Source organism: Camelus ferus, chromosome 27 (assembly GCF_009834535.1).
Source record: "Camelus ferus isolate YT-003-E chromosome 27, BCGSAC_Cfer_1.0, whole genome shotgun sequence".
NCBI classification, from domain to species: domain Eukaryota; kingdom Metazoa; phylum Chordata; class Mammalia; order Artiodactyla; family Camelidae; genus Camelus; species Camelus ferus.
Window position 1 is genome coordinate 17,635,501 of NC_045722.1, and position 13,106 is coordinate 17,648,606.

Here is a 13,106-nt window from a genome sequence, read left to right on the forward strand (position 1 = left end):
ATGATGCTGTGTGTGTGCCCGTGGCTCGGGGGCGACGGGGGGAGGGTTGGGGGATATTTGTAGGAACAAAGTGAGACTGGAACAAAATCCCAGCTCTTATATCTTGATGCCTGTCCCATGGTCCCAGAGTTTAATAGAGGACATATTAAATAATTCCACTAGCATTTATTGGGGTGGGAGGTCCTGGGGTGTCAGTTGTGGACAAGGCACAAGGCACAAAGCACACTGCTGCACACACGAGTGTAAAAAGACACAGTGTTTCGGGAACTTGGAAAGGAGTAATCCCAACGCCGACAACTAGCAAGGACTAACATTTATTGAGTCATAAATATGCCAGTTGCTGTGTTAAAACACTTTATATGTGTTATTTCATTTAATCCTCGCAACAGCCCTCTGAAGGAGGTTCTATTATGTTTTCTAATTTTACAGACAAGGAACCTGCAATTTAGAGAGGTTACATGATTTATCCAAGATCACGTGCTTAGAAAATGGTGGAAGCCAGTGTAAAAATCCAGCTCTAGCTCCGTATTGTATCACCTCCTTGAAAAAGAACTGAACACGTACGGGTTGCTGGTCAGACAGAGGATGGCCACATTTCCAGCCCAAATCCCACGTGTGTATTCCAGCAATTTCAAATACATCCATGAAAACGACCCATCTGACTGGCTGAGATTAGGATTATATTATTTCTACGTAGTTCATCTCCTCATCAGAAAAATGCACGTGACAACAACGATCTCTTTGTCTTGTGGGAGAGATGATTCTCAAAATCATTTGTTTAATGAATGACTATCACGAAACAAGGTTTAGACGCTGTTAAAGCAGCCATTCACCATGGTCTCTGGGAAGATCCCCGAGCTCATTGTCAGCATAAGGCTTTCAATTTTTTGGTAACGTCCTGAGTGATGGGGAAGTTCGATTTAATTAGGAACCCCTTACTGTTCTAAATAGGAACAAGGCAAAGGGTGACCTGTAATGTAGTTTTCCAGTGGTATTTTTGTTGGATCACCAAGAAACCACATTGGTGTGGAGCGGTGTACCTATTGGTCAAAGAATTACAGGATGCACAGATATATTTCTGGTTTCACAGTAAAGAGTAAGTAAGCATTTTAGGCATTGGGATATTCGCTTTATGTCAAGGAAAGACTTGGAAATTTAGACATCAGAGGATTTCATCTCATGTTCCTGGTTACTCTCCTAAAAGCCCACTTTCCCCCACAAGACAGACTTACAGGCATATGAATTAAAGCAATAAGGCATGGCTTCCTAAGTATCTTACAGGAGTTCCAAAAAAAAAAAAAAAATGACCTCTAAGCTAAAAACCCAGTCTTAGGGATCTTTGAAAAGGAACACAAATAGATTAGAAATTGCCACATACCCAACTATTTCACTGCCCAGTAGAAGGTCAAACCCCAATGGGCCCCACCCCCTTTTCACCTCCATTCCTTCAAACCCAACAAAATGACCTCTAACCGTGCCCCCTGTCCTAACTTCCTAGGTTGCTGCATTTTCTTTCCCTTGAAGGTCCACGTCTGATTTTCCGCTAGCTTTGGATTAAAACACACGCCATTCCTTTGCCTGACTGATTCCAACTACCATTGGCAACATGCTATGGTAGGAAGTACTTGGGCTTAAAGTTCACACTTCAGTTCACATTCTAAATCCCAACCCTGAGCATTTCGTGTCTGTTTCCTATGCCAAGTTCTCTGAACTCCTGAAATGTCAGTTCCGCCATCTCTCAATGGCACGGGGAAATTGAACTTACATGAGGTACAATTCATAGATCTGCTTTACTAGGTACTCTTTAAATGTGTTTTATCTGCTATTTATATGCAGAACTTACAGGTGTGCAATTTTTTGTTTTCTGTATCCTTCATGAAGGAGATGCAAAATCTTTATCTTCTATACCATTTGGTACCTTAATCAGGCATTGAATAAAACACTTTGCCCATGAACATGATGGAGGAATTGACTAATAAATCTCTTCACGAACACATGCACAGTTTTAAGTGATATGTACTGTTTGGGAGACATGGCAAAAGAGTAAAGTTTCTTTCCCTTGGGGAAAATTTCATATTTTTTCTTCTTTCTATAGTACCAAAAATATGATCAATTTGTATGGAAACTTAGAAAGTGTTGATACATAATTACAAATGAACTAAGTTCATAGGGTTCAAGAGTGTGCCAGTATTTACTTTGAGTGGTTCATCCTTTACTCTCCCCCCAAGTGGATATTTGTCTTGAAGGAAGAGTCTAGATAAGTAAGCAAAGGGTGTAAAATTTATACAAAAGAGATGAGCTGTATTGGAAATGCAGACCCAAGCTTGTCACCTCAGAGGACTTTAATTCTGATTCTTTTTCTAGTCTCTGGAAGAACTCAGGTCACTGTAAATTGATTATTGGCAAGTCTATAAATGTCTAATAAAAATAACTTGATTACGAGCATTTTACTTAAAGTTTTATATGCATCTACACATTTCACTTTGAACATATGCCCCCATTTTTCCTGGAAATGTATTTCCACATTTCCTTGAAAAGTCATTCAAGACTAGTTTAAGTAACATTTTTATACTTTGCCTCTATATTTTTAAGAAAGAAAAAAACTCATAAAGTTGCCCAGGGGAAGTGAGGTTGCTTTCTGACTCCTGGAAAAATCGGGGATCATGTTTAACAACAGAGACCAAATGGGAGCGCTCTGTCTAAAATCTGCACAGTTGTGTCAATGGCCAAATTCCAGGGACTGTGTCCTCTTTTGCACCAATGAGGCAGCAGCAGGTCCAGTTACTGAAAGGGGCTTCTGGAACCCTTTGGCAATTTACAGCTAGTAACTAAAGAGCTATGGAGTGAGCGATGACCAGGCCTTTGCCAACAGGATCACACAGCTTAGTACATTTTCCCAGGTCCCTGACTGGGAAGCGGACAGGAGTGGGGCTACACAATGTGTTAGGGCTCAAAACCCTTCTCCCCCAGGTCACATTCTCACCTTCTGCTTGTGCCAGAGTCCTTTCCGGAATGCCTCTGTGGGGAAAGTAAAATTTATACTCACACAGCCTTAAAATGCTGACATTTCATGTTTACACGGATTGTTTACGCAGAAAATTAATCAGTTACGGTTTTAAATTTTAATTAAAGAATGTTTTCCGGTGTTATTGCAAAACAGACAAAAGCCCATAAAATGTATATTTGACTGCTGTTGTATGTTGTCTTTGGATCGAGGCGCAGTCTTGAGATCAATCATGCGTGATATTTTTGTGAACTTTTCTTTGAACAGAACAACCTTCACATAAATTAGGTTCATTAAAAAATATCCATCAAAATAAAAGTCATTCTGAGAAACCACTGGATGGAATTTCCTTTCTAGTCAGCAACAAACTACTTTGTGCTGGTTCTGTAAATAATAACATGGGAAGGAAATAAGTAAACACTCCATTGTGCGATCAGTTGCTATTTGACATTGAACCGGAAGTAACTTCATAGGAAGTTATACATTTTACTCACATTTTGGTCAAGAAAAAACTAGTGGTTTAATGAATATTGTCATGGTGGAAGTATTTTGGTTCTAGATGGTGCTGAAAGCTACCACATATTTAAGATTTGTCTTGTATTTTGCCATTTCGATTTTTTCTTTACCTTGCTCTCTCTGATTATTAAAAACATAAATGATTCTTATGTAAAAAGGGAGAAAAGAAGTACATAAAATCAGAAGTTTTTAATACTCTGTCAATAAATAGCAATTGTTAACAAACACCTATTTTTTCAACACATTTACCAAAATCGTTTATATATTTATTTGCATCAATATTCTAAAGAGAGCCAAATGAGACACCAAGTGTTCACAAGCCTTGCCCGCTGAGAGCTCAAAATCTAGTCCTTAAAACCACTGATAAGAATAGTTACTACAACAATACCTCAAAATAGAGTGTATATATCTATCAGATAAAATTTGCAGTTCTTTAAAAGTAAATAGATTTGTTGCAGAGTATTACCACTATAAAAAACGAAAGTGGATGATTATGTATTGTTATATACAATATATTATCTTATTTTCTGTAAGGACTTTATTTTATTTTATTTTTTTCATTTAACAGTGTATTCTGGGATTCCACAATCTAGGATAACATTAGACAAATCTCCTAATCATGGCCATTCTTTGTTTCCAATTACTTATTCTTACAACCATGCCTTAAAGAACATATTTATATACTCTGGACACTTTGTTAAATTATATTCCTTATATAAAGTTTTCTGCCAGATAAATTGTTAGAATTAGTATTGGTAAGTCAAAAAACATGTTTTAATTTTTATCATATTTATTTCCACTTTTGGCAAATGTATGCACATATTTTTTATAAATCAAAAATCACTGATAAAATAGTAGTATATTATTATGTCATACTATATTATAGTAATAAAAAATAGTAGCTTCCTAACTTACCGTTTCTCATTACCCTCATTTCTTTTTCCGGAAGCATCCACTCAACGTTTTGCACCTTTTTCTTCTTGATTTACCTCCACATTACTAAGTCATATGTTTAAACTCCTATTTTTCAAACACAAAAAGTAGACAATATAGTAATAATAAACTGCTGGGTTCTCATCACTCAGCTTTACAAATCATCTACCAATTACCTTCTCCGATACAGCCTCACTCCCACCCGATTCACACCTCCCATTTAACTTTTAAGCCAATCCTAGACATTGTATTTTTTCAACCATAAACATTTCAGTATGTATCTTTAGTAGACAAGGATGATATTTGACATAAGCATTACACTTATCATATCCTAAAATGGTTTTAAAATAATATCTTAACATTATCAAATATTCAGATAGTGTTAAAATGTTACATTATTTCATAAATATCATAATAACAACATTTTTAACCATTTGGACTTTAATGTTTTAAATAAAGATTCAAATAAAGTCAACACATAGAGAATGGTTGATGTTCACTGCTCATATCTCTCTTCCTGCCTCCTTTTCCCCTTGAAATTTCAGGAAGAAATCACTATTACATTTTCCAGAAATGTGAATGTTTCTAATTGCATACTTGTTGTAGAGTTCAGCACTTTTCTCTGTTCTCTGTATTCCCTGTAAATTGGAGGTTGGAGGCTGGAACTGGGGTCTTGACCAAATTCAGGTTTGTTCCTTCCTTCCTATTTCATTCTTTTCTTTTTTTCTTTTCTTCCCTTCCCTACCCTACCCTTCTTTCCTCCCTCCCTTCCTTCTTTCCTCTCTTTCTTTCTTTATTTCTTCCCTCCCTTCTATCTTCTCTATTTCATATTAGATTTTTTATTCTGCCATCAGAAGCTACATACTGTGTAATACTCTATTCTTTTTTAATGTTATCAGCCCCAAATTCTTAATATCTAGAATGATAAATTCATTATGAGTTGTGATTTGGAAATATTCTGTCATTTCTTTCTTCACTTATTAGCTGGAGTACCTCCATAAGTAATCATTTCCCATAATCTAATATTGGAGAATCTTGGTGGGAGAGTTCTTATTGGAAAGGCAATATAAGTGATTCATTCCCTTTACTAACCAGTTTTCAAATAATGAGATGGTTCTCTCACATGTTGCAATGATGACTTCATGTAGCATCATTATGAACTCAAAAATTGAAACATATTTTATGTACTTATATTTAGTGTAGTTATTCTTAGTAATACTCATATTTATCAATCTTTTGCAAAAGGAATATTTTCACATTGGTTCCTGAGTCCTTTGGACACAAGCCTGGTAGTCTTTGGTAGTTTCCTTGTTATCTGGTATGACAGGATGTTCTAGGATAATCTTATCTAGTCCTTGACCTAGTCATAAAGTCAGCCATTTCTTTAAGGAGATTGGTTCCTTTGGGTGAGTAATTCTACTTGACACCACAATCTGAGAGCTCGAAGTGCTCATTGTTACTGGGTTGATTATTGTTTCTAGATCTTTTTAGTGGACACAACTAAGAGTATGTTTTATTTTTACAATTCAAAATGTATTATGAGTTTACACTAATACTTCCTTCTCAAATTCAGAACTATAGCATTTTTGGAATAGAGTATCATTACTTAACTTCTTTATCCCACATTACTCCCAAACCTGTCTCATAATAGCAATACCAGCATAACCACAAAAATATGATTAGTTGAAACTGTTAACACATTTTTAAACTCAGTCTTAATACAGTTTTTGACATTAAGTTATATTCCATTGACATTTGTAAAGTTACAGTATTTAAAAATAAATGCATATGTTCTTTACTGATTGCTATGTAATCCAGCAACATGCATTGTTTCTTTTAAAAATATATTTTCATATTCATTAACCTAGTATTTATACTTCTAAAACTTTCTTTACAGTAGTAATAAAAAACCCACGTAAAAAAACCTATTTTCAACAGTATGGGGATTCCTCAAAAGACTAGGAATAGACTTACCATATGACCCAGGAATCCCACTCCTGGGTGTATATCAAGAAGGAACCCTACTTCAGGATGACATCTGCACCCCAATATTCATAGCAGCACTATTTACAACAGCCAAGACATGGAAACAGCCTAAATGTCCATCAACAGATGACTGGATAAAGAAGATGTGATATATTTATACAATGGAATACTACTCAGCCATAAAAACCAACAACGTAACGCCATTTGCAGCAACATGGAAGCACCTGGAGAATGTCATTCTAAGTGAAGTAAGCCAGAAAGAGAAAGAAAAATACCATATGAGATTGCTCATATGTGGAATCTAAAAAAAGAAACAAAAAACAAAAACAACAAAAACAAAGCATAAATACAAAACAGAAATAGACTCATAGACATAGAATACAAACTTGTGGTTGCCAAGGGGGCAGAGGGTGGGAAGGGATAGACGGGATTTCAAAATTGTAGAATAGATACACAAGATTATACTGTATAGCCCAGGGAAATATACACAAGATCTTATGGTAGCTCACAGAGAAAAAAATGTGACAATGAATATATATATGTTCATTTATAACTGAAAAATTGTGCTCTACACGGGAATTTGACACAACATTGTAAAATGATTATAAATCAATAAAAAATTAAAAAAAACAAATTTCCTATGTATGAGAGGAAAAAGTAGAAGCAATATTCATTTCATATTCTTTTTCACTATAGGTTATTAACAGATATTGAATATAGTTCCCTGTGCTACATTGTAGGTCCTTGTTGTGGAGTTTGGGATTAGCAGATACAAACTACCAAGTCACGTCTTTTAAAAATAAGTCAAATGCTCATGTGTTCCCTTTCTTAAAGCATCCACTCCTTCCTCCCCCACTTTTTCCTTTCTATTACCTGTTCTCCATTGTATAATCTCTTCTAAGCATTTGTTCGTGTGCTAAAAGACCAACTCTGAAGAGTTGTTTTTTCCATCATGATTATGACTTACAAGATTATGAATTTCTTGTTTTTGTTTTACTGGTGTTGGCCAATGCATGTAATGTGCAAAAAAAAAAAAAAATTAGGACAGGATTGGGCACATCAGACAATGTAGTTCCTTTCCCTCGCCTAGTGGTTTTCATAGTCTCTCAGTTACTGTCATGTAACCTTAAGGATAAAAATGTCACCTTTAAAAATATCTCAAGGATCTAAACTGAATTCACTTTGAAACTTTATTACTGGACATGCATAAGCATGTCAAAGCCTCAATTAATAGATGAATTATTACCTCCTTTTTGAGTCTTAAATGTCTTCCAAAGCATTTCAGGGACATGCAAAATAGTTGGTTGATATTTTGGGGAGTATCCATGGAAGTAATTGAGCATGCTGGCTAAGAGTATTTTTTGCACTAATTAAATATTCCAAACTTCTATCAAGATTATTGTCACCTATTTAATGGCTCATTGAGTTTATGGGGCTATGCAAGTTCTCTTTCATCAGTAGAGTTAGGACATCCATTCTTGAAATGACAAATTAGGAAGCAGGTTAAAAAGATAAAAGAACATCTGAAAATTGTTCACACTTCAAATTTCTGGCATGGACAATCCTATTCATTGATGAAATAAAGAATCTGATAAGCTTGGAAGATTCATTTTCTTCAAAGAGTCCATCCACTTACACTTTCTGTACATCCTAAGGCAACAAAAAAGAGGCTATGGGACTATTTAAATACCCTGTAATGAGGTCCATACAAAAATACCTTTAATATAGTTGCTAAATCTTATCTTCAAAAGAAATCTTTAGCACATGTACTTAAAATGGTTGAAACATGGAATCATAAATAAATTCCAGCATTTCTGGCAAAAACAAAAAAAAAAGAAAAAGTTAGCATTAGCAATTGACCATTATATAGGAGCTGGCTATTATTTGTCAAGTGAATGAATGAATGAAAATGTGCTAGAGACAGAGTTGTGCCACAAATATACACTGGAGAATAAAATGGGTATGAAACATAACTTTCTGTTTACAGTCTAGTTGAAACGATGGACAATAAATACACAAGTAAAAATAGAATTATGAGTTTTATAAGTGCTATGAAGAAAGCAAGGGTACAGTTCTCTTTAAAGGAAGGATGAAAGTATAGTCTTAGGTGAAGAGGTGAAGATATTTAAGCTGAGATACAATGGAAATAAGGATTGAGCCAGGCAAAAATTAAAGGAGTGTCCTCCAGACATAGGGAATAGCTCAGAGGTCCTGAAGCAAGAATGTCCTTGGTGCCCTCAAGAGTTTGAAAAGTCACTGATGGAATGTGACAAGCAACAGAAAAAGTGGCCAAAGATGGGTGAGAGACCAAGATTCTGCCAGATGAATAAAGCTTTGTTGACCATGGTTGATACGTAGTTCTGATTTTATTCTAAGTACAGGAAGAGGCTGTTAAAATATCACTTGTGTTGACTTGTGAAGAATAGATTGGAAGCAGCCAGTATTTGTAACAAGGAGAGGCAGGTTTATTACTTTTGTGATAATCTAAAGAATTGAGACACTGGTGACTTGGATTCAGAGGAAGAATGGAGATGGAGACAAATGAACAGTCTTGTGACCTGTTTTTGAGGAAGAAAGAACAGGAATTGATGATATATGGGGTGAGAGAGTTTTCAGAAATGGCGAATGAAGGTGATTTTACAGAAGTTCAGAAAATGAGAGAAACAGATTTCTGCATTTGTTGGGGAGAGGGGTACATTTTGGATGTCCCGAAGGAATTTAAGTCAACAGATCTGAGATTCAGATAAGATGATCACCCTGAAAGACACAGATGATCTTTGAAACTGTAAGAATAGCAGAGATCATTTAGGGAGAGAAGAAAAGGATGTGATCTCAGATCAGCTAGATCTGAGCCTAAGAAATGCCAAACTTTTAGCTATAGAGGAAATAAGCCTGCAAAGAAAACAGAGAAAGCACAGATGTAGGGTTAGGAACCAGAGTGTCAGCATCAGGGTTAAGGAGCAGTCCAAGGATAAATTACCATCTGAAAGCGAGAGGAGATGGGGTCTGCAGCACAAGCTAAGGATTTAGCCTTTCAGATATGAAAGATTTCCTCATTTCTAATAGGAAATGAAAAGGTATAGGTGAGTACAGATGAAAGTAAGATTTTCAACATGTGGAACTGCATGTTGGCTTTTACTTTCTCAATGTAGCGTGAGGCAGAAACTTTAGATTTTTGAAAATGGGAGACAACAGGGGTACAAGAGGGAAAAGGAGACTGTAGGAAGAAGAGGGAACATTAATCTTGCTAATGGGAAAACAGACCCACTAGAAAAGGGTAAAAGAATTGATGGGCACATAGCTTGATCACAGTTTGTGAAGTGCTTTCCGATTTACAAAATACTATATTCATGTCCAAGGTTTATCCATTTATTCAGTAAACACTAATTAAGATCTGTGTTCATTTGATGCTTATTATAGCCTATGGGGTACCTAAGCCAAGTCCTACTGTCTACAGATGAAAAAACTGCTTCAGAGGATGTCACCTACTTCAGTGGAAGTGGTTTTGTTCCCGTGTGACAGAATAGGCAGTTTCAATCCAGATTTTCACATAGATATTCAATGCTTTATTCTCCTCATTAAGGCATATTCCTTAAACAATTTTAAGCTTACATAGTAATAACATCAAGTCTAAATACTTTAGTCTTCTGTTATTTTTAAACTCTAGATTATTAGATTAAAGATAAAAATACCAAAAAAAGAAAATCACTTTTTAATACTAGCTCTATCATTTCTTACATAATCCATGCAGTCAGTGCTGGGACATGGCTCTACACAGATGTGACCGAAGAGTTTCAAGGGATCATACTTCTAAGACTGACATGAATGATCAAGGCAGTCGAACGACCAATTTAGCTGATTTTGTTCCACCAACTTGACTGGTCATCGGACTGAACTGACCAGAAGGCTCTACCACACAAACGCAGTGAGTTATATTTCTCTAGCGAATGCAAGCTGTGTTAACTATTTCAGAGTCGTATTCTGCCCCTGAAGTGACCATATATCCCGAATCAACTTCATATGAAGAATATAGTGATTTCAGGGAGAGAAATAAAATATCTAGGTTTTCTCATCTGCAGCAGTCGGGCCTCTTGGGATGCAAATAGCAGAAACTGATCATGATTCAAGTAAGAGGAAAAGAAATTCATGCAAGTGTGTTAAACAGGTCAAGTTAGGGAAGACGTGGGAACTGTGCAAGAGAGGAAAACACAGGGCGCCTACTCACGAATCTGGGCGATAGACTGGACTTCCAGGACAGACCGTCCTGGGCTAGAATTTTGGCCATTGATTTTCAGTGTTTCTGAGTGTGTGTGCGTGTAAGGCTGAGTATCTCTATGACTACCACCAGTACTACTGCTAATAATAACCATATTGTATACGACACGTAAGGAGATTCTACTCAACGGTGCTATACGTTGTACGTGGTCATACAAACCTAGAAATTAGTACTATGCAAATCTACCTCTAAAACAGAGGAAGCTACAGGTTGGAGAGTTTGACCTTCCACAAAAGCATGTGCCCCCCCCCCCCCGAAACTCCGTCTGTATCAGGTCAAAGCTGTGCTGTTAACTTCTAAAAAGTTTATCAGGTCAACTTAAAATAATGGGATCTCTGATTAGTTAATACCATTTAAGGAAACACAGCCAGAAGGGGAATTAGATTTTTATTTTTATTTATTTTTCTCTCACTTTTCCCTAGGGTCTCCTGGTTCTCCTATCTGGCCTGAGTAAATATAGGCCTATAAATAAAAATCTAATACATATGGTTTTCAATTTCCACTTAAATCATACCATGCACATACTACCAAGGAAAATAAGGAATTGACTATAAGAAAAAAGATTTTCAAAGGATTAGTGAAACTCAGCTAAGACCCTGTAACATACTGGATATGTGTTGAAAGAACAGAATGCTTCTCTTGCTTTATGAAAATTGCAAACACAGTTTCAGAATGGCATCCTCATTTCCAGAAAGTTACCAACTTCAATAACTAGCACTTGATGTGGGAAACAGAGATTCCGTTAACAACTGTGAATTTTGGAAAGAAAAGTAGTTAAAGAAAGAAACTAACCGGTAAACCTGCGAACAGACTAACACTCAAAATGAGATGCACAAGATTTTGGCCAAAAGAATGCTGAGATTGGTAAACAATGTGGGTCTTTCTGCTCCACAATGAGACTTCCTCAATGTATTCATTGTAAATCAACTTTCCAGTATTTATAGTTTCTGGTACAGACAGAAAGTGAGAATTCAAAATGTTTCTCACTATAAATTAATTTTTCTATTTCTAGCAAAAAAAAAAAAAAAACAAAACACAAAAAACAAAAAAACCCAGGGATTTAGATTTCTGGGTAGGCAGAAATACAAATGTATTAATTTCCTTTCCTCCAAGGTAAGATACATAGAAAGACCTTCCTGTGGTTTTTTGGGTGTTTTTTTTTTTTTGGGGGTTTTTTTTTTTTTTTTTTGCTTTTATTTTTTGTTTTCAAAAGACACCAATCAGTGAGATGAGATGTGACCAATATAAAGAATACATACAGTTATATTCATTATATTTGGTTAAAAATCCTGGTTTTGTTCACCACCGATGGCCCACACGAAGATGGAAGAGGCTTAACTCCAAAATAAAAGCTATTTACATTTGTATGTCTCACTTAAAATAAATTCATATCTTCTACCTGTGTAAAATGCAAATGGAATCATTTCAGTGAGGAAAAAAGTAGAACTGCAGAAAATAATGTTTTAAAGAAGTTTTCAGGGAGGTGATCACAGCCTCTTGAGAACACTTTGAACCAGAGCTAAGGGAAATGAGAGCGTTGACCCCTGACACGAAGTCTTCTAATCAGGGCGTCTTTGTTCCGCAGCTCATGTTTATCTAGAAGTTCATTTCTAATACCTGCACATATTCTTCTATTCATATGTAAATTGAATTAAAGCTGTTATTCTTTCTTCCCCACAATCTGCTTTTAAAGTAATAATAAAATTTATGGAAGAGCCCCGTGAGAGGTTCTGGGGCGGGTTCTGGCTTTGACCCAAGCCCACTGTGGCCATCTTGAAGGAGAAGCTGTGTCTCAGCTTCCCTCTGGGACCTCTGTGAACATTAAGGGGTTATCACTGGAGTCGTTATTGGCTTTAGACATTTCCACTGATATGACATTTGGATTCCAGTGGCAGTTTTATGGCTCTCTTTACAACTGTGATTGGAGTGGAACGTGTGCAGATGGTCCCACTGCCTGTCCAGAGAGGGAAGGTTGCCTGTTGGTCAGAAGAGGAGATGGAACCACACTCCCTGGGTTCTACTCTTGGCTTTGCCAGTCACCTGCTGGGTGCCTTGAATAAGTCACAGAAGATTACAGAGGGCTCCCTTTTTCCCGTGTGCAGATTAATTGCCTGTGGCAAATGTTGCCTGCAAATTTCAAGGGCAATTGAGTTCTGTGTGCTTTTTCACTTGCTCCTCTTTTTTTTTTTTTCTCTCTCTCTCCTTTTTTTTTTTTTTTTTAAAGGCATGAGTTGACAATTTTATGTGCAATTAAGTTGTGCATACCTCAAGCTAAGTAGGGCACCTCAACTGCACTTTAAAACCATTAGTTATAAACATATCCATGATATCTGATGTCTTAAGGGAGTAACCCAAGTCTGCTTTGATGAAGTCATTTTATGTGAATGCTTC

At 36.3% G+C, this 13,106-nt stretch overlaps 1 long non-coding RNA gene across 3 annotated transcripts in view; it reads right to left on the reverse strand.

Moving 5' to 3' along the window:
- LOC116660200 overlaps positions 1 to 13,106 on the reverse strand; it is a 65,015-nt gene that overhangs the window by 13,254 nt on the left and 38,655 nt on the right. For all 3 annotated transcript variants that reach the window (XR_004315595.1, XR_004315596.1, XR_004315594.1), the window contains 2 exons: positions 4,436 to 4,540; positions 2,984 to 3,018 (listed from right to left, as the gene is read on the reverse strand). This is a non-coding gene — a long non-coding RNA (uncharacterized LOC116660200). The remainder of the gene's footprint in view (positions 1 to 2,983; positions 3,019 to 4,435; positions 4,541 to 13,106) is intronic.